Raw genomic sequence first — 18,813 nt, forward strand, 5'->3', positions numbered from 1 at the left:
AATCTACACCTAGGGGAGGCCTGAGATGTGCTCAGTGGGAATGATGTTCATGTTGCATTTTTATACCCAAGTATCATGTGTGAAAATTGCTCTGTTAACTGGAAAATAACCAAAATAATCCATCCTCACACATTCTGAAGGTGAGGAGGTTTTATCATCATTATCTCTTCTGATTCTTAGTCAAGGAACTAGCAATATTAAGATCATTTCTTAGTACAATTTCAAAACAACACAGTTGCTTTCGGTACTGCTGTCAGTGGATGCCCCTGTGCCAGGTACTCAGCCTCTTACAGTCCTCAGTGTATTCTATTAGAATTGTTGATACTTACGTGTCATGCAGTAGAATCCGGAGACAGTATCTCTAGTCTCCCAGCATCCTGGTGAGTTTCCAACCTGTGGGTGCTCAGTACTTTGAGAGAGCAGCAGAATCCCCAAGCCGTGATATGGGTTAGAGAGAAACCCATTTAGTTCATTCACAATTATGTACAGGGAAAAAGAACATAATGGTTTTCAAGCCAAAAATATTTCATTTGGAGAAGTTCTACAGATGAGTTCCGCCACAGCTCAAGAGAGGTGAGAAATTATTTCCTGTTTGGATGATGAAGAAAAGACCCACATGTCAAAGCCACATTAAAATATACCCTAAAGCCATTTTCAGAATGATTAATATAGCACACGCCAGGCTTCACCAGAACAGACAGACAGTAGCTACTTTTTGCAATTGCTTCTCCTAACTAAATGTACTGAATGTACTATGGACATGGGTCTTACTAGCTAATGTTAAATTTGAAACTCCCTTCTTCAATAAAATATACCACAGAATAGTGTCCTGAAATTGAGACAAAATTCAAATTCTTATAAGTGAGTATATATCATGTGTGTCTTTCTGCTTCTCGGATAACTTACTCAGGATGGTCTCTTCTAATTCCCACCATTTGCTGGCAAATTTCATGATTTCCTTGTTTTTAATGGATGAGTAATATTCCATTGTGTAAATGTACCACAGTTTCTGTATCCATTCCTCAGCTGAAGGACATCTGGGTTGTTTCCAGGTTCTGGCTATTATGAATAAAACTGCTATGAACATGATTGAGAAAATGTCCTTGTTGTATACTTGATCATATTTTGATTATATGCCTAGGAGTGGTATAGCTGGATCTTGATATAATACTATTCCTAATTGTCTGAGAAAGCATTAGATTGATTTCCAAAGTGGTTGTGCAAGGTTATATTCCCACCAGCAATAGAGGAGGGTTCCCTTTTCTCCACATCCTTTCTAGCATGTGTTGTCACTTGAGTTTTTAGACATATATTATAGAATAAACATACTAAATATACTAAACTCTGTATACCTAAAGAAGCTATGCAATAAGGAGGACCATGGGTAAAATGATCAATCCTCATTTAGAAAGGCAAACAGGATAGAAATCAGAAGAGAGAGAAAACAGGGAGCAGGACAGGAGCCTACCACAGAGGGCTTCTAAAGACTCTACCCAGCAGAGTATCAAAGCAGATGCTGAGACTCATAGCCAAACTTCAGGCACAGTGCAGGGAATCTTATGAAAGAATGGGACAATAGAAAGACCTGGAGAGGACAGGAGCTCACAAGGAGAGCAACAGAACCAAAAAATCTGGGCAAAGGGGTCTTTTCTGAGACTGATACTCCAAACAAGGACCATGCATGGAGATAACCTAGGATCCCTGAACAGATATAGCCCATGGCAGCTTAGTGTCCAAATGGGTACCCTAGTAAGGGGAACAGGGACTGTCTCTGACATGAAGTCAGTGGCTGGCTCTTTGATCACCTCCCCCTGAGTGGGGAGCAGCCTTGCCAGGCCACAGAGGAAGACAATGCAGCCAGTCCTGATAAGACCTGATAGGCTAGGGTCAGATTGCAGAGGAGGAGAATCTCCTCTATCAGTGGACTTGGAGAGGGGCATGGGAGGAGATGAGGGAGGGAGAGTGGGATTGGGAGGGAATTAGGGAGGAGCCTATAGATGGGATACGAATTGAATAAACTGTAATTAATATAAAAATTAATACATGTATAAAAAACTTTGCCTCTCCATGTCAAGCTTCCCTGGAAGTCATGATCCCTTGTGGAACCAACCTTGTCATGAGAGCTGTGCTGTTAGAATCTGATAGTCCTCAGCCTCATTTCTACCTCTGTGTTCATGCCTCTACCCTTTGATGGTTTGGGGAAGCATCTTAAAATTAAATTCTTAGGTGAGGATTTTCATTTAGTTTTTTATTTTCATTTTTGAGAATATCACACCAGTATATAATAGACAAGGATCATATCTACCCCTATATACCCTCTCAAATTCGCCTCATCCCATTCCCTATGTCCACCATAGGACATCATCCTCCACTCTTCACTCTTCATGTCTTGTTTTTTAACATTCTGCTACGTCTTGTTAGTGTTGCCCATGTCCAGAGTGTGGGGACATCCACTGGAGCATGGGAAACTTACCAGTGGTGACATCCTCGAAACACAATGATTCTCCTTCCCTGAGCCACTGACCATAACTCCTGAGTGAGGGGGATGCTCCACCTTGTCTCTGCTGGAATTTTAGCTGGTCTGATCTTGTATAGATCTTGTGCAGGCGTTTGTGACTGTGTTGGCCATGTCATATTCACAGTGCAGAATTTCACGGTGCTCTTCCCCATCCTCCAGTTTGTATATTCTTTCTGCGACCTCTCCCTCAATGTTACCTAGGTGGTAGGTTGATATAAATGACTTACTTAGGGCTGATCTCTTAGTCTCTTGTTCTGTGCACTTTGACCAGTTCTTTATCTCTCTGTTGACTACTGCCCATTCCAGAGGGAAGCTTTTGTGGCCCAGGTTTAGAGCACCCTGGGTCTATAAGTATTTGCATAAGAGTTTAGAAAGCAATTTAAGAGTATGATCATTTAGCCAAATAATAGAGGGCCTACACCAGTGCCTACAACCTTCCCCAGTCGTGAGCTTTTCCCCAGGCATACAGTACCGGGTCTGAAATTCCTACCAGTTAATCCGGACTCAAATCCAATCAGAAAGCAAGTGGTTAGTTATCCCATAATAATCACGTTGCATCAGTGAGTGCATCTTGTGTTGCCAGGTCAGTATTGCGGCACTGGGTATGATCTCAGATGCCTTTCTCCTGCAGCAGCAGGCAGAGTAACTTCTGGCACTATGACAGCAGGGCATACTGCCAGCAGGGCAGGGGGGAATGTTCTGTATTTGCTTTAAAACTGATTTCTCCACAGTCTACAGCCCAAGTGTTTGGTGGTGTCACCAGCAATAGGACCTTTTCATGTAAATTATGGTAGGTAACAAAAGGGTGAAGGGAAAAGCCTGTGTTATTTTAGAGACCTCAGGGGCCTCCCTGACAAATACCTCTTAAGGCTGTGCCCTGTGCCTTATACTGTGACTTCTATTAAATAAACCATTTGTGTTTTTTTTTTTAAAAAAGCATTATAGAAACCTGCTAATTAGCGAACTAAATTCAAAATAAAAATTGTAAAAGGGAGAGTTTGAGTGTAGTTATCATGCAGTTTTTTATAGCATCCTCATATTCATTGCGAAGAAGCAGTCATTTCCCCCATTTTACAAAGCAAGTTCAAAAGCTAAATTATGCAAGGATAAATCATTCCGTGGCCATGATTTAAGCCCTTATTCATCCCTGTCCTTGATGCCCCGAAGGCTGTTTGATTTCCACAAGATTTTTCATAAGTCGCCAGCCCTGCTACTTGTAAGGATAGACTAATTTGCTCCGCCATCTTAGAGAAGACACTTTAATGAACTCTGCTTCGTCATTTTCAACCAAAATAAAGGGAGGAAAACCATGTCTACCTGCCCTACTTCCCAAGTTGCTCTCAAAGCAAAATGAGATGCAGATGTGGGAGCCATAAGCATATGGCTTAAAAACAAGGATTCGAGAGTTAACTCCTTGACTATAAATCCCATGCGGATGCCTATTAACTGTGCAGTCTTGAGAAGGTGGTTTAATATTTTTTTATTTCTATTGCTTAGTCTGTAATATAAAAGTAATAAGCATTCTTACCTCCTGGGACTGCTCTAAGGATTAAGTGAGATCATTTATATAGAATCCCCACAAAGGTCTATAGAGCAGAATCCTTGTACATGTTCACCATTAACAGATACATTTCAAAACGCCAAAACCATCACTTTGTGTAGCTGTATAATTACCGTTCCTACTGTCAGTTCTAAACAGTATCAATAGATCCAAAGTTTCCTGTTTCTTTTTTCTATTCCTCATTTACTAAATCGTTCTAAAAACATAGTTACTTCTTAATATCTTAATAGTGAAAAACACCCTGGAAATGAAAAATGTGTGTAAACTTGAAAACTTGCAAATGTTTGACTTTTTTTTTTTTTGCCAAAACAGAAAATAAGCATGATGTGATAGTTTTTTCTTTCCAGAATAATTTTTTTAATTTTAATTTTTTAATATTAATTACAGTTCATTCACTTTGTTTCCCAGCTGTAGCCCCCTCCCTCATTCCCTCTCAATTCCACCCTCCCTCCCTCTTTTCCTCCCATGCCCTTCTCCAAGTCTACTGATAGGGGTGTCTGACCCTAGCTTATCAGGTCTCATCAGGACTGTCTTTCATAGTCTTCCTCTGTGGCCTGGTCAGGCTGCGCCCCCCTCCTCAGGAGGAGGTGATCAAAGAGCCAACCACTGAGTTCATGTCAGAGACAGCCTCTGTTCCCCTTACTAGGGAACCCACTTGGATACTGAGCTGCCATGGGCTACATCTGAGCAGGGGTTCTATCCATGAATGGTACTTGGTTGAACTATCAGTTTCAGAAAAGACCCCTGTGCCCAGATTTTTTGGTTCTGTTGTTCTGCTTGTGGAGCTCCTGTCCCCTCCAGGTCTTACTAGAAGTGTTACTTTTAATAAAAGAACTATTTTCAAAGGCAACCCCAAAGCAGGACCTAAAGAGGTCTAGGGACTGAGCTGTCAATAGGCTACATCTCAGCAAGGAGTTGAGGTCCTGTCCATGCATGGTCCTTGGTTGGTGCATCAGTCTCTGCAGGACCCCCCAGGCTCAGAATTTTTAGCTTTGTAATCCTGATGAGACTTGATAAACTATGGGCAGATGGGAGGAGTGGAGAACTCCCCCGTTCAGTGGACTAGTAGAAGGGGCTAGGGGAAGAGGAAGGGAGGGTGGGACTGGGAGGACTTGAGGGAGGGGGCTTCAATCGTGATATATAATGAAAAAACTGTAAAAACAAATAAAAATTAAATTTAATTCTTAAATCATCTTGTACAAAAAAAAGAGAGAGGGGGCGCCTAGGGGCATAGACCAAGAAGGCAGTCACTAGTGACAGAGGTCAGGCTAAATACTCAACCTCTCATCTGTTCCTGTTGCCTCCTATCTGGAAAACCTAACTGTAAGACAAGAACCACCAAGTCCAGAGATACGGGCATAGAAGGTGAGCTTCCCAGGGCTATACAAGAAAGAGATGACCTTCTGCAGAAGATTGAGGGTGGCCAGCACTTAATGTTCAATAGCAGGTTAAACTATAGCTAGCAATGTAGCTCTTCTTTAGCACAATTACTAATTTTCAGCTCTTCATCAATACATAACCACTTTATTGCAAGCTCTGGCTCTACCACTTGCTAGAATTGTGTCCTGGACAAGGCCCTCTGTGGGCTAAGCTTCCTCATCTATGGTATAAGGCTTGTCTTCTAGAATTGTTGTAAGAATCATAAGAGTTAATATCTACGGAGGTGTCAGAAAGCATAAAACATTTAACCCTATAAATTTTATCTATTATTTTTCTGCACAAGTAAACTTTTAGTTAATAGAAAAAAAATAACAAAACAACAGCCTACAGACTGGGAAAGGATCTTCACCAACCCTACGTCTGACAGAAGGCTAATATCCAGTATATATAAAGAACTCAAGAAGTTAAAAAGCAACAAATCAAGTAATCCAATTAAAAAATGGGGTACAGAGCTAAACAGAAAACTCTCTGTAGAGGATTGTAGAATGACAGAAAAACACTTAAAGAAATGCTCAAACTCATTAGCCATTAGGGAAATGCAAATCAAAACGACTCTGAGATTTCACCTTACACTATCAAAATGGATAAGATCAAAAACTCAAGTGACAACACATGCTGGAGAGGTTGGGGAGAGAGGGGAACCCTCCTCCATTGCTAGTGGGAATGTAAACTTATACAACTACTTTGGAAATCAATCTGGCGCTTTCTCAGACAATTAGGAATAGTGATTCCTCAAGATCCAGCTATACCACTCCTAGGCATATATCCAAAAGAGGCTCAAGTACACAAAAAAGACATTTGCTCAGCCATGTTTGTAGCAGCTTTACTTGTAATAGCCAGAACCTGGAAACAAATAAGATGTCCATCAATGGAGGAATGGATACAGAAATTGTGGTACTTTTACACAACGGAATACTGCTCAGCAATTAAAAACGAGGAAACCATGAAATTTGCAGACAAACGGTGGGACCTAGAAACGATCATCCTGAGTGAGGTATCCCAAAAGCAGAAAGACATACATGGCATATACTCACTTCTATAGACCTATAAGATAGGATAAACATACTGAAATCTATACACCTAAAAAAGATAAACAAGAAAGAGGACCAAAGGTAAGATGATCAATCCTCACTTAGAAAGACAAATGGGATGGGCAGGGCAAGTAGGAGAAAACAAGTAACAGGACAGAAGCCTACCACAGAGGGCCTCTGAAAGACTCTACCTAGCAGTGTATCAAAGCAGATATAAAGACTCATAACCAAATCTTCAGCAGAGTGCAGGGAATCATAAGAAAGAAGGGGGAGTTAGTAAGACCTGGAGAAGACAGGAGCTCCACAAGGACCAAATATATCAGGGCACAGGGGTCTTTCAAGAGACTGTTTCTCCAACCAAGGACCATGTATGGAAATAACCTAGAACCCCTGCTCAGATGTAGCCCATGGTAGCTCAGTGTCCAAGTGGGTTACCCTAGTAAGGGAAACAGGAACTGTTTTTGACATGAACTCAATGGCTGGCTCTTTGACCCCCCCCTCCCCTGAGGGAGGAGAAGCCTTGCTAGGCCACAGAGTAGGACATTGCAGCCAGTCCTGAAGAGACCTGATAAGCTAGTGTCAGATGGAAGGAGAGGAGGTCCTCCCCTATCAGTGGAGTTGGAAAGGGGCAGGGAGGAGATAAGGGAAGGATGGTAGTATTGGGATGGAATGAGGGATGGGGCTACAGCTGGGATGCAAAGTAAATAACCTGTGATTAATATAAAAAAATAAAAATTATTATAAAAATAAAAGAAAGAAAAAGTAAAAAAAAAAAAAAAAGAAGAAGAAGAAGACATAGACACAACTTCTACATGTCCCATACATAAAAAATATGCATTGACTCCAGCTGTACTGAAGAAGGTGGCTTTAAAAATGCATAAACATAGACAAAATGTCATCAGCAAAAGTCATACCCAGGCCAGAGAGATTATCTCAAAAGGTAAAGATGTTTGCTGCCAAACCATATATCCTGAGATTATTTCCCAGGATCCAGATTGCAGATGAGAAGTGACCCCCACAAGCCACAAGTTATCCTCTGATCTCCACACATGCTCCGTGGCATGCATGCATTCACAAACCTGCACACATGCAAAATGAGCAAATGCACTTTTAAAAATTTAAGTCGTGTGGGAGAAGCATCCCCTCTTGTGAACCCCGTGGGCTGATGACCTTGCCAGCCCAAACGAAAGAACAACCCAACGTGCACACTGGCCCTAACTGCAGATGTGCTCTCAGGACGTACACCTACAGCACGGGCGTGTACCACTGCACACCTGTTCCCTCTTCCCAGCGAAGCGCAAATCTGACCTTTCCCTAACACGCTTCAGCTTGCTATTTTCTCTTTCTTCAGAACAAAGCGGCTTTATTACAGGTTTTGCAGATGGTGTCAAGGTTCCTGTCAGCACGACCAGATGGAATCTGGAAATGGTAAACAACAGCAGAGATGTAAGGTCCTTAAAAGTCAGCCGGATGTTGTCATCGTAGCAGACCATACGCTCAACTCTGAAGGCTTGGCAGCCATCCAATGGACAGGACAGACCTTCTTAATTCAGAAACTGAAGCATAATGAGGCAAGGGGATGGGGCTAAGTTTTAAGTCAGAGAGATGAAACAGAAAATTCACTTTTAAGAGGGGGGAAGAAAAAGGAGAATGAAGGCACTCCTTAAAGAAGCAATGGGAGGGTCAGAGTCACAAAATACTGATTCTAGAAGCTGACAGGTGGTTGCCGAAGATCCACATGCAAATCAGGCCTGGTCCTAGAATAAAGAGCATCTGCCTCTATTTTTCTCAAACACATTTACAGTCAGATGTAAGAATCAACTTCATCTTTTCAAAATAAAAATCCCCTGCCTCGTGTGTACCCACAAAATGTAGGAGTGACATCGATTCCAGCTCTACCTACCCAAGAAGCCACTTTGCCAAGAAATGGATTTTAATTAATTCTCTGAGATTTCCACTCAAAATGTATGTTTTTAAATCATATTTACCCCTTCTACCAACTCCTCCTAGATCCCTACCCATTTTCTAAACTACCCAACCTTTTCTCCTGCTCGTGTGTATGTGTGCGTGTGTGTGTGTGTGTGTGTGTGTGTGTGTGTGTGTGTGTGTGTGTGTTTCAAGATCAAATTGTGCTGCCCACAGGGGTCTTTTCTGAGACTGATACTCCAACCAAGGACCATTCATGGAGATAACCTAGACCCCTGCTCAGATGTTGCCAATGGCAATTCAGTGTCCAAGTGGATTCCATTGTAATGGGAACAGGCACTTTCTCGGACATAAACTTATTGGCCTGCTCTTTGATTACCTCCTCATGAGGGGGGAGCAGCCTTACCAGGCTACAGAGGAAGACAGTGTATTTATTCCTGATGAGACCTGATAGACTAGGATCAGAAGGAAGGAGAGGAAGACCTCCCCTATCAGTGGACCTGAGGATGGGCATGTGTGAAGAAGGGGAAGGGTGGGATTGGGAGGGTAGGAGGTAGGGGACCATGGGGGGATACAAAGTGAATAAAGTGTAATTAATAAAAATTAAAATTAAAAAATGGAAAAAAAGAAAAAACAAAGTCAAAGACATAAAAAAAAAAAAAAAATTGTGCTGCCCAAACATTCTTGACTACGTGATCTCCAATTGCAGTTCCTCAACTTGCCAGTGGCTGCAGTCTTAGAGAAAATAGTCTCTTGCTTTCCCAAAGATAAATACTACCAGGAGATCCACAACCAAAGGTGTGAATTTATGCCTAACTCTCCCATCCATGCTGGGATTTCATCTAGTCTGGGTGTGTCATTGGCATTTTAATTAAACTTCACTTTTAAATTGTGTGGCCCATTTAACCAGGTGTAATGTTTGTTAGCATTTCCTTATTATTAGTATCTGTTACCAGAAAAAAAAAAAAAAAGGACAGGGATGCCAACAGCTGTGGTGACTTTGTTTCAAAGGCTAGCCATCTCAGAATTACAAAGCTAAAACTCCAGAAGTGTGGTGCTCATACCATCATACTGAATTCTCACAAGTGCCATGTGGAGCACAGGAGAATAACTTTTGATTTGTTTTCCCATCTTGTTATCAAAAAAGCTGTGGATTAAGTTAGTGAAACATAAAAATCAGCACAGCCACTTATAATATACAAAACTTCAAAGAGAGAAAATGTGAAAAAAAAAGTTAAGGCAGATATTAAGAGAAGGGATATTCTCCACGTGTTAAGGCAAAATTGAATATAACCCAGTGCAGAGAACTGAAATTCAGTTGTTTGGTAAGATCACCTTGTAAGCGCTAGCCTACCAGGAATTCTGTACAACCAAGAATGACCCTGACCATTTATTGACAAAATAAAGGCAGAACCTCATAAAGATGTCTTCCTGTTCCAGGAGGAGACTGTCAGAACAGGGATAAAAGCAAGGTTAGCACCTACTGAGACCAAGACCTCCAGGGTAGTGGTTTAATGGGGCTTCATGCTTGATGGGAGCCTGCCTCCCCCACCCCGGTTCCTTTGAGTAAATAGAGAGCTGGAATTGAATCCCACGAAAGAAGGCTGAGAAGGAGAAGTTGGCCTAGAGGGTTAACTGAGCATGCTAGATGGCAGACAACCTCACTCCAAAAAAACTGTGGATAACCTTGTAAATTCCTCCCAGGATCCCTCCTACATGATTGGGGTCAGCATCTTCTCAATAACCCCACAACATCTGGGCTGCTGATTGAAAGGAGAGGCATTAACTCAGCAAGGATAGTAAGAAAAATGGCTCAGGGATGAAATGGTAAATTGAGGAAAGAAAGTAACAAGGAACACCGTCAGCCCCAAGACTTTTAGTACTAACACATGCCCCTGAGCTGGGGATATAGCATCAGTAAAGTGCTTGCCGAAGCACGAGGATAGATCCCAAAAACGCAGGGACAAAGCAGGGTGTTGTGGTATGTATTTGAAATCCCAGCACTAGGGAGATAGTGACAGGTGAATCCCTATATCAGTTGAATGGCCTTCCTCATTTTTATGGCAAGGTTCAGGCCACTGAGATACTGTCTCAAAAGATAGATAGATTAGATAGGTAGATAGGTAGGTAGGTAGATAGATAGATAGATACATAGATAGATAGATAGATACATAGATACATAGATAGATACATAGATAGATAGATAGATAGATACATAGATACATAGATAGATACATAGATTGATAGATAGATAGATACATAGATACATAGATAGATACATAGATAGAGTTGATAGATAGATGTGATAGCACATGAATAATGACCCCAATGTTTTTCTTTACTGTCTTCTACAGACATACATACAAAGTACATACATGTGGTTAGCTACACACACAACCCTACATATGCACATTAAGATGCCCCCCTTACTGTGGGAGAAGTGATCTCTACAGGCATGGCTTGAGCTGTCACTCCTCAATACTTCTCATACATAGCTCTGACTGTAGAATCAGTGAGATCCAATGTAAAATAAAATTGCAGGACTTTCAGCCAAGGATCCCTGAGCTCAATCTTTTGTTTTAATGGGGTTATTATTTTATTCTGTAGCATTTTACATCCCAAAGCATTGCAACTTTCCTGCCAGGATGCACTTGATTTTTGGACAAGAGTCTAAGCATTAAGGAGTAAGAGACGTCACTGAGTGCCCACTAAAGCACTATAGCCCCACCACCCAATGGCAAGGAAGGAGGATTCTTGATATGCTTCTGACAGCAGGTCATGTGTTTAACCCAAGCTTTCCATGTCCAAGTCTCTAGACAGCCAATAGTACCCATCCAATAGTCACCACCACAGGCAGAGAATGATGATAGTTACAGAACAAAAACAGGATGAGAGAGAGAGAGAGAGGTACAGCCCGGGACACAAAATGAGATAAGGCAGCAGAAATGCCTACCAGGGCAGGTAAAGACACAGTAGAACACAGGTTTCTTGAGGGTAAGGACTGAGCCTCTAGCATGCACTGCCTTTTCACACTGGACCTCATTTAAGTTCAACAGCAAAGTTTTTAGGGCATTTATTGTGACACCCTCTGAGCATTAAAGTCCTAGCTTAGGGCATGTCTAAGCACAGGCTCTACATAACTTCACTGGTTGTACATCTATGGAGCCAGGCCTCTCTGCTGGGCAAGAGGGATCCAGTGGCAACAAGATGCCAGCTAGAATACCCACAGTGGGGCCTCTGAGATAGGAATGAAATCAAGAAATCTCATACAGAGAGGAACTGGTCTTAAGAACGTTCAAGAAGTAAAGGTGGCCCTCTTAGACAGCCACCATGCACACACTAGTACCTCTGAGATGGACAGTGAATGTCCAGACAGCTCAAGGGAAGCCACAGACAGCAGGTGAGATAAGTAATCTCACTGCTTCCACTGTAAAATTTCTCACATCCCGAAACAATGATTGCAAACAACATTTGACGACAGCTGGTCCTCGAACTGGAGCTGTCAGTTAAACTTTTCATCACTGTGATAAAATAGCTGAAAAATGCTTGAAGAGAGGAAGAGCTCAGTCTGGCCTAGCACTACGCAATGCCATGCGATTCTGAATGAGTCAATGGATTAATCAACAGGTGACGAAACAGCACTCCTGGGAAAGCACCTCTCAGTGATAAGATTCATCAACTGGGGATGGAATCCTCAACACGCTAAGCATTTCACCTTCTGCAATTATGGTGTGAAGGAAGACAGCCTCTTTCCTCTGAGCATCCTAAACCCTCACACCAGGGCAGAAAGCTCAACAAAGGGGAGCTGGGGAAATGAAGGCTGTTCTCACACCAGACCTCCAATGTAGTTCTGGACACAAGTCTGTCTGGTCTTTGCTGGGTTTAGAGACAAATGGAAGTGGGGGATAGTGAATCCCTGAAACAGGTATGTGATAGGCAAGATGAAAGGAGCAAGAATGCTTTCAGGGACCAAAATGAAATTATTTTTAACTCCCAACATGACTAAAAAGTTTAAAACTCTACCTGCATGGTTATTGAGAAAGTCATCTTCCCTCCATGCAGTGAAGCAAAGCTCACCAAAGCTCAGCATCAGGAAACAAAGCCACTATATGTGACAGGGGGGAACTGTCCAGTCAGAACGGCTCACTCAGACTCACCTCAGTGACGACTGCTCCACCAAAATGAGGCCTTGCTCTTACTTCTGAGAGTTTAAAAGCCGTTTCTCTGCATGAAAATTACATTTCCTCTATTTAGATTCTAGGACACACACCCGTCCTGTGACTTCCCAGATAAAAATAGATGACCTGTGTCTCCCAAAATAAAAATGCTTAGGCAAGTTGCAAATGAGTTCCTGTTACCAGTATTTGCAACAATTTCAGAAGTTTCCTAATTATTTGGCTAAATTAATTCTTAGGCAAGCTGTGCCCTCTCCACAATATGATTTAATTAGATGCTCTCATATTAGACTCGGTGAGAAATGTAGATAACCAGTAAACTGACATTCAGGTAGATTGGCTCCTTGGTGAGTATCTGTCTAAATGACATCAAGGTTAGGCCTTGGCAGCAGCAAGCTATAATGACTGCTTGACCAATCTGTTCAGCGAAATAAACTGCGGATCCATTTAATATACTAAACATGCTGGCTGTCGTGATAAATTGGCCAGGTAGAGAACAGTTCCTATCCTGTAAACAAAGCAGGAGGTCATGCTCTTAATGTTGGGCGTGGGGAATGTAGAAAATTTGGAGTCTCGTCAGCATCTCTGGGCCTTCTCAGAACCATTTCTCGTTGGAGCAGCAAGCAGAAAACCAGCCTTTGGGATGCACTTCACCAAAGCCAGCAAATCACTCCGGCTGCTGAGCAAATCCTGCCCCAGTAGTTAGTGTTTCTGTAAAAATAAATGTCAAATGGTACCCCATCACGCACACTTATTCTCACATTGCCTAGGCTGCTTTGGAGATAGGATGACAAGCAAAGATGTGCTAGCGAAGTAGTTGTACAGACACTCTGGGCCTTAATGTATGAAACAGAGATGATCTGACTCTGCAGAGGAAGTAAACTTCTCTGGCTGCATCCCAGAGCTGTGTCTTGTACAGCCTATACCACACAGAAATAGCCACTCCTGAAACTCCCGTTCCAAAGCTCAGCTTCACTGTGCAATGATAACTGTTAATCATCATCAAAGCTGCTTCACTTTCAAGTAACAACTAGCCCTCATTACATTGCTGTCTCTTTTGAGCTGTCTGTGGGTTTGCTGCTGCAGTTTTCTGCTAAGCACCTGTGTGCTAAGCCTCCATGCCCAAGTGAAGAGCTTCCACTAGACATCTCAAAAGCCTTTTGCCTTGATATACGAAAAGCTTGTCGATTCCAAAAGAGAGTGGTTTTCATAATGTAGAATGGATTCTATAAAAAAGAACAAGTTAAATGGTAAATAAAAAATGTACAACAAAAAAACTAAATAAAAAGTGAGCGTTTTTACTCATTATCTAATACAAAGTAGTCATCCCTGAAACAATATACACCAAAAAAATATGATTCATCAAGTTGCATCTAAATATCTGTGTGCACACATACATGAACATATCTGTACATATATGTGTAAAAAACAACAAGCAAAGTAAAAGAGACAATCTATTGATTTTAGTGTTAGGGCATGGAAGGGCTGGAGGGAGAAAAGAGAAGGGGAAATGTAATTTTATGTTAATTAAAATGAATTAAATTTCAAAATACACAGTTTAAAATCCTCAAAAGTCATAGAATTCTTTTCAGAAGGCTGCCTCCATTTTTCTTGATATTTTCTTTTTCCCTAATATATTTTATTGGGTTTTGTATATCTAGAGCATATCCACTCCCCACTTCTCACACCAACTCCTCACCACACACACACACACACACACACACACACACACACATTCACTTGTATCTTTTGGAGTTTGTTTATTTGTTTGTTGCTTTTGTTTTTAAGAAAAGATATCTTACAAGAGACGTCCCTTTCCTCTGGCTCTCACAATCTTGTCGCCCCCTCTTCTGCACTGCTCCGGAGCCTCATACGAAGGGAATGTGTTATAAATGTATCCGCTGGAGATGGGCACTCCACAGTCAGTTATTCTCTGCATTTTAACCAGTTGTAGCTTTGTGTTTCAGTGTCCACCGACCTGCAAAAAGAAGCTTTCTGGGTGATGGTTTGGAATGACCCTTGCATGTGCATATAAGGGTAAGAATTTTTTTTGGCATTATGTGCATATATTTTATTTTGAGAATTTCGTGCATGCATATCATGTATTTTGATCAGATCTGCCCCATTCCTTCCCCTTAAGTGGGTCACCTGTCCCTGTCACCACTTTTGTCTGTTAACTTCATGTGTACTCTTTTTTTTTTTCAGTCCATTGAGTCCACTCAGCCCTACCTGTAGGGTACATGTGTATAGCCATTTACTGAGGTGTGGGGAACATTTTGAGAAAAAATGACTCTTCTTCCTCCAGCAGCCATCAGATGTCAACAGGGGAGAAGTATTTAGACTGCAGTTCAAAAGTATGCTCATTTGAGGAAGTAGCAATAGCAGGTTCTCCTGTACAGTCTACAGCCTCCTCAGCCATGGAGAGTCAGCAAAGATTACAGTGCCAGGCACAAATTCCCTTCTCCTGAGTGAACCTGAAGCCCAAATAGGTGGTTCTTGATTACCCCCCAGGATGCAAGTGTCACCTTTTGGAGCAGCTTCCTATGGGAATTGTGGTTCACTGGCATTTAGGCAGGAGAAGACTTGTAGCCTATCATTAAGGTATCTGTCCCAGAGTGTATGTGTAAATAACCAAAAAGAATGTAAAAACTCAGGATGAGAAGTACAAAATATGAAATAGACACCAGAGCTGCATACAAAATGCCCATGCTGTCCCACTCTCCTTTCTAGAAGACACATGACTCAGCCTGCTCTTCCCATGAAATTTACTGTCACAGAAACGAAGCCTTCAACCCTCCATGGGCTGGAGCTAGGTTATAAGCCTCAGTAGGTATTGATGTAGGATGTGTTGTATATTCTGGCCAAGGAGATGTTGAAGAAGCAGGTGGTGGTGGGACAAGGAGGAATTTCAAAGAAAACTGTCTTAATCTTAAGGGGGAAAAAATCTCTTGTCTTTCCAGTGAGCATCATGACTAGAGTCAGTGCAGAAACTCCTACTGCCTTCTTGTCACCAGCCCTGGATGAAGCCACCCCAAGAAAAGGGCCGAACACCAAACAGGCACAGAAAGCATGTATGATGCTCACTCCACTTACAGGACTTTGTTACTTTAGAGAAAATATATGTTCCCTGTTTAGGCTAATTTCATTGATCAGTATTAGCCATTGACAAAGCACAACTAATACCCTAGCAGAATAAAATAAATCTCCTAAATGCAGACTGGTGGTATTAATAATGCTTATAATTGTGGCGAAAGTTAATCCCCGAGATAATGATGACCAACTTCTCTTCCAAGTCCCACATAATGATTAAAGGATGCTAAGTGACTGACTTGAACATTTTATCAAAAACAATTTGGAGTGGCTGGAGAGATGGCTTGCTAAGGAAGCCTGAAGACATGAGTACAGGCCCCAGACAGGAGGACTTGGGGGCTCACCAGCTAAGCAATCTGATCAATCAGCAAACTCAGGTTTAGGTAGAGACTCTGTCTCAAAAAAATAAGATGGAGAGAAATCAGAGAAGACAACGGACTGACCATTGATCTCTGGCCTCCATATATATATGAACACACATACATGTGTACACACATACACACACACCATACCACTTGCACACACATACATACACACAGACTAATCACAGATATGTGTGCACTATACGCACACATACAAACATGTACATATACATTCTCTGTGTCATGCACACAACATACACAACACACACACAACACACACAAGCACAGTAAGTGTTCTTATAATGTGCGCTGACCCCACATTGTCTCTGCACATTTCATATGTAGAACCTCATTATGTCTATGCTAGTTTTAGAAGCTAGGGCCTCCTAAGATCTCTATTTTATGGAGGTGGGGATCTCATGAACAGACTAAACTCTCTAAAGTCAACTCCAGAGAGCTACTACTGTGTCCACCTCATACAGAGGATAGAATGGCTACCTCAAAACAAGCACAAAATAACGAAGATTGGTCAGCATGCAGTAAGACTGGGATTCATGCACACCTTCAGTATGAGTGTGAAATATTTCAGCCACTCTGTAAAACGAGATGGCTTCTTCAGGGCTGGAGGAACGGCTCCGTGGTTAGGAGGAGGAACTGTTGTTCTTGTAGAGGATCCATGTTTGACTCCCAGCACCCACGTGGCAGCTCACAGCACCTGTAACTCCAGTCCCAGAGGGTCCGATCCCCTCTTCCGGCTTTTGTGGACACCAGATATGCACATGGTGCTCATACCCACGCAGGTGAGACATTCACTTACATAAATCAAATAAACCTTAAAGAGATGGCGTCTTCAAAGAGCTAACATACTGCTGAGGACACTGTGGCAGGAAATTTGAAAGTTCAAAGACAGTCTTGAAAACTTAGTAAGACTCTGTCCCAGATAGAGATAATGAAAGAGATAGCATAAGAGAGAGAGACAGAGAGAGAGGATAGATAGAGAGACAGACAGATAGATAAGTTTGGGGATATAACATAGTGCTAGAGTACTACTGGCTTACCATACCAAGGCCCTGACTCCAATCCCCAGGAACACAAAAAAATATTAAGCATAGGTGATTAGTTTCTGGGAAGACACCCAAAGGAAGGTGGAACTGAGATTCACCCAGGTGTTTGGATGTCCATGTTTATAGCAGCATTATGCTCAATACCCAAAAGGCAGAAGCAGCTCAAGTACTCGACAATAGGGGAGCACATCAATAAAATTATGTATCTAAAGTATGTACATACAGTAGGTTTAGCTTTTAAAATAGGGTACTGGAGCATATACCACAAGCATGAATTTTGAAGGCATTATCAAATGTTGTATGATTCTGCTTAGGACATACAAAGTGTTTGGACAAAGTTTTAGAAACACAAAGTAGAGTAGTGATTTCCAGGAGCTACAATAGGGGCGAACAGGAAACTGCTTGTCAAGTGTAGGGGTCCAGTTTGGGACAATGAAGATGTGCTGATTAGCACAGGAAAGCAAGTGAACTTTCCACCCCTGAGCCATAGGCTTAAATTATTAAGCTGGTGAATTGTGTTAAGTGTCCTCCTGTAATTAAAAATAAAATTCAACATAAATATTGTCTAGATACCTTTGGCTACAAATTCCTATGAAAATTCTATTTCAGTGGCTGCCCCACTGAATACCAGCAGGTTGGCATCTAACCACACATCTATCGATTACACACACACTCTGTTTCTGAGACACTGAAACAGTGAAGGACCCACTTCTTTTAGAATGAGCTGCATTTAGAATCTAGGATTTTCAAGCAAGTCACTCACAACTCCCGAAGTGTTGGGAAACCTTGGTGACCAGTTTACTCCTGAGTCTGTTACCTCATCATTATTTTAGCAGAGTCCAGGACATTTTTCTTTGAATGCATTTTCCTAGCTCCAACACTCAGCAGACTGATTTAGAAAATTAACTTGTCTCTCTGGAGCTACTTCTGAATTAAAATTAATGTTTCCAGCCTCTTTGACCCACACCCAATCACTCATACACAGGGCGACAGGAGGTGTATGCTACAGAAGTACTTCCACACTTGGAATTTAAAGCAGTGTTGTCGCAATGTTTCCAATTACAGAAAACTTGCCAACAGGAGAGAGAGAGGGAAAAAAGAATAATTGGATGCTTATCCCACAACAATATTTTGGCTGATTTAAAATCGTTAAACCTCATTAGTTTTACCCTTGGCCTAAAACAGCAGGCGATGCCAGTGTGACACAGGGAACCCTTGAGTGGGAAATGGTAAACTATTCATATTACGTATGACAAGGGAAGGCTTGCAGGGAGGATCGAGAGGGTGTGGATTCAGCAGGTGAAAGATTAAAACGCTGTGAGTACGGAGTCCAGTGCACACATCCTCAGATCTTCTGAACGCTAATGCGTTGACATTGTTGACTATCACAGGGGCACGGGCAAATGAGTTAGCGTGAGACGCCACGTTCACAACAGACTCAAAGTAGGATAACACTAGGCAGAACGGTACCACAGTGCGCATGGTCCGGGGTGCTCTGCTCCAGAAGGGTGCACTGGGACATTTCAGAATCCGTACAGTTCAGCTTAGTGGTTGAGAAGGACTGCTCATTTTGTGAAACTCCCCAGGTTCAAACTTCAGCTCCGCTACTTATTAGCTTCCAGAGCTTTAATGAGATTCTTAATCCC

The sequence above is a fragment of the Meriones unguiculatus genome, chromosome 2, assembly GCF_030254825.1.
Source record: "Meriones unguiculatus strain TT.TT164.6M chromosome 2, Bangor_MerUng_6.1, whole genome shotgun sequence".
In the NCBI taxonomy this organism is placed as follows: domain Eukaryota; kingdom Metazoa; phylum Chordata; class Mammalia; order Rodentia; family Muridae; genus Meriones; species Meriones unguiculatus.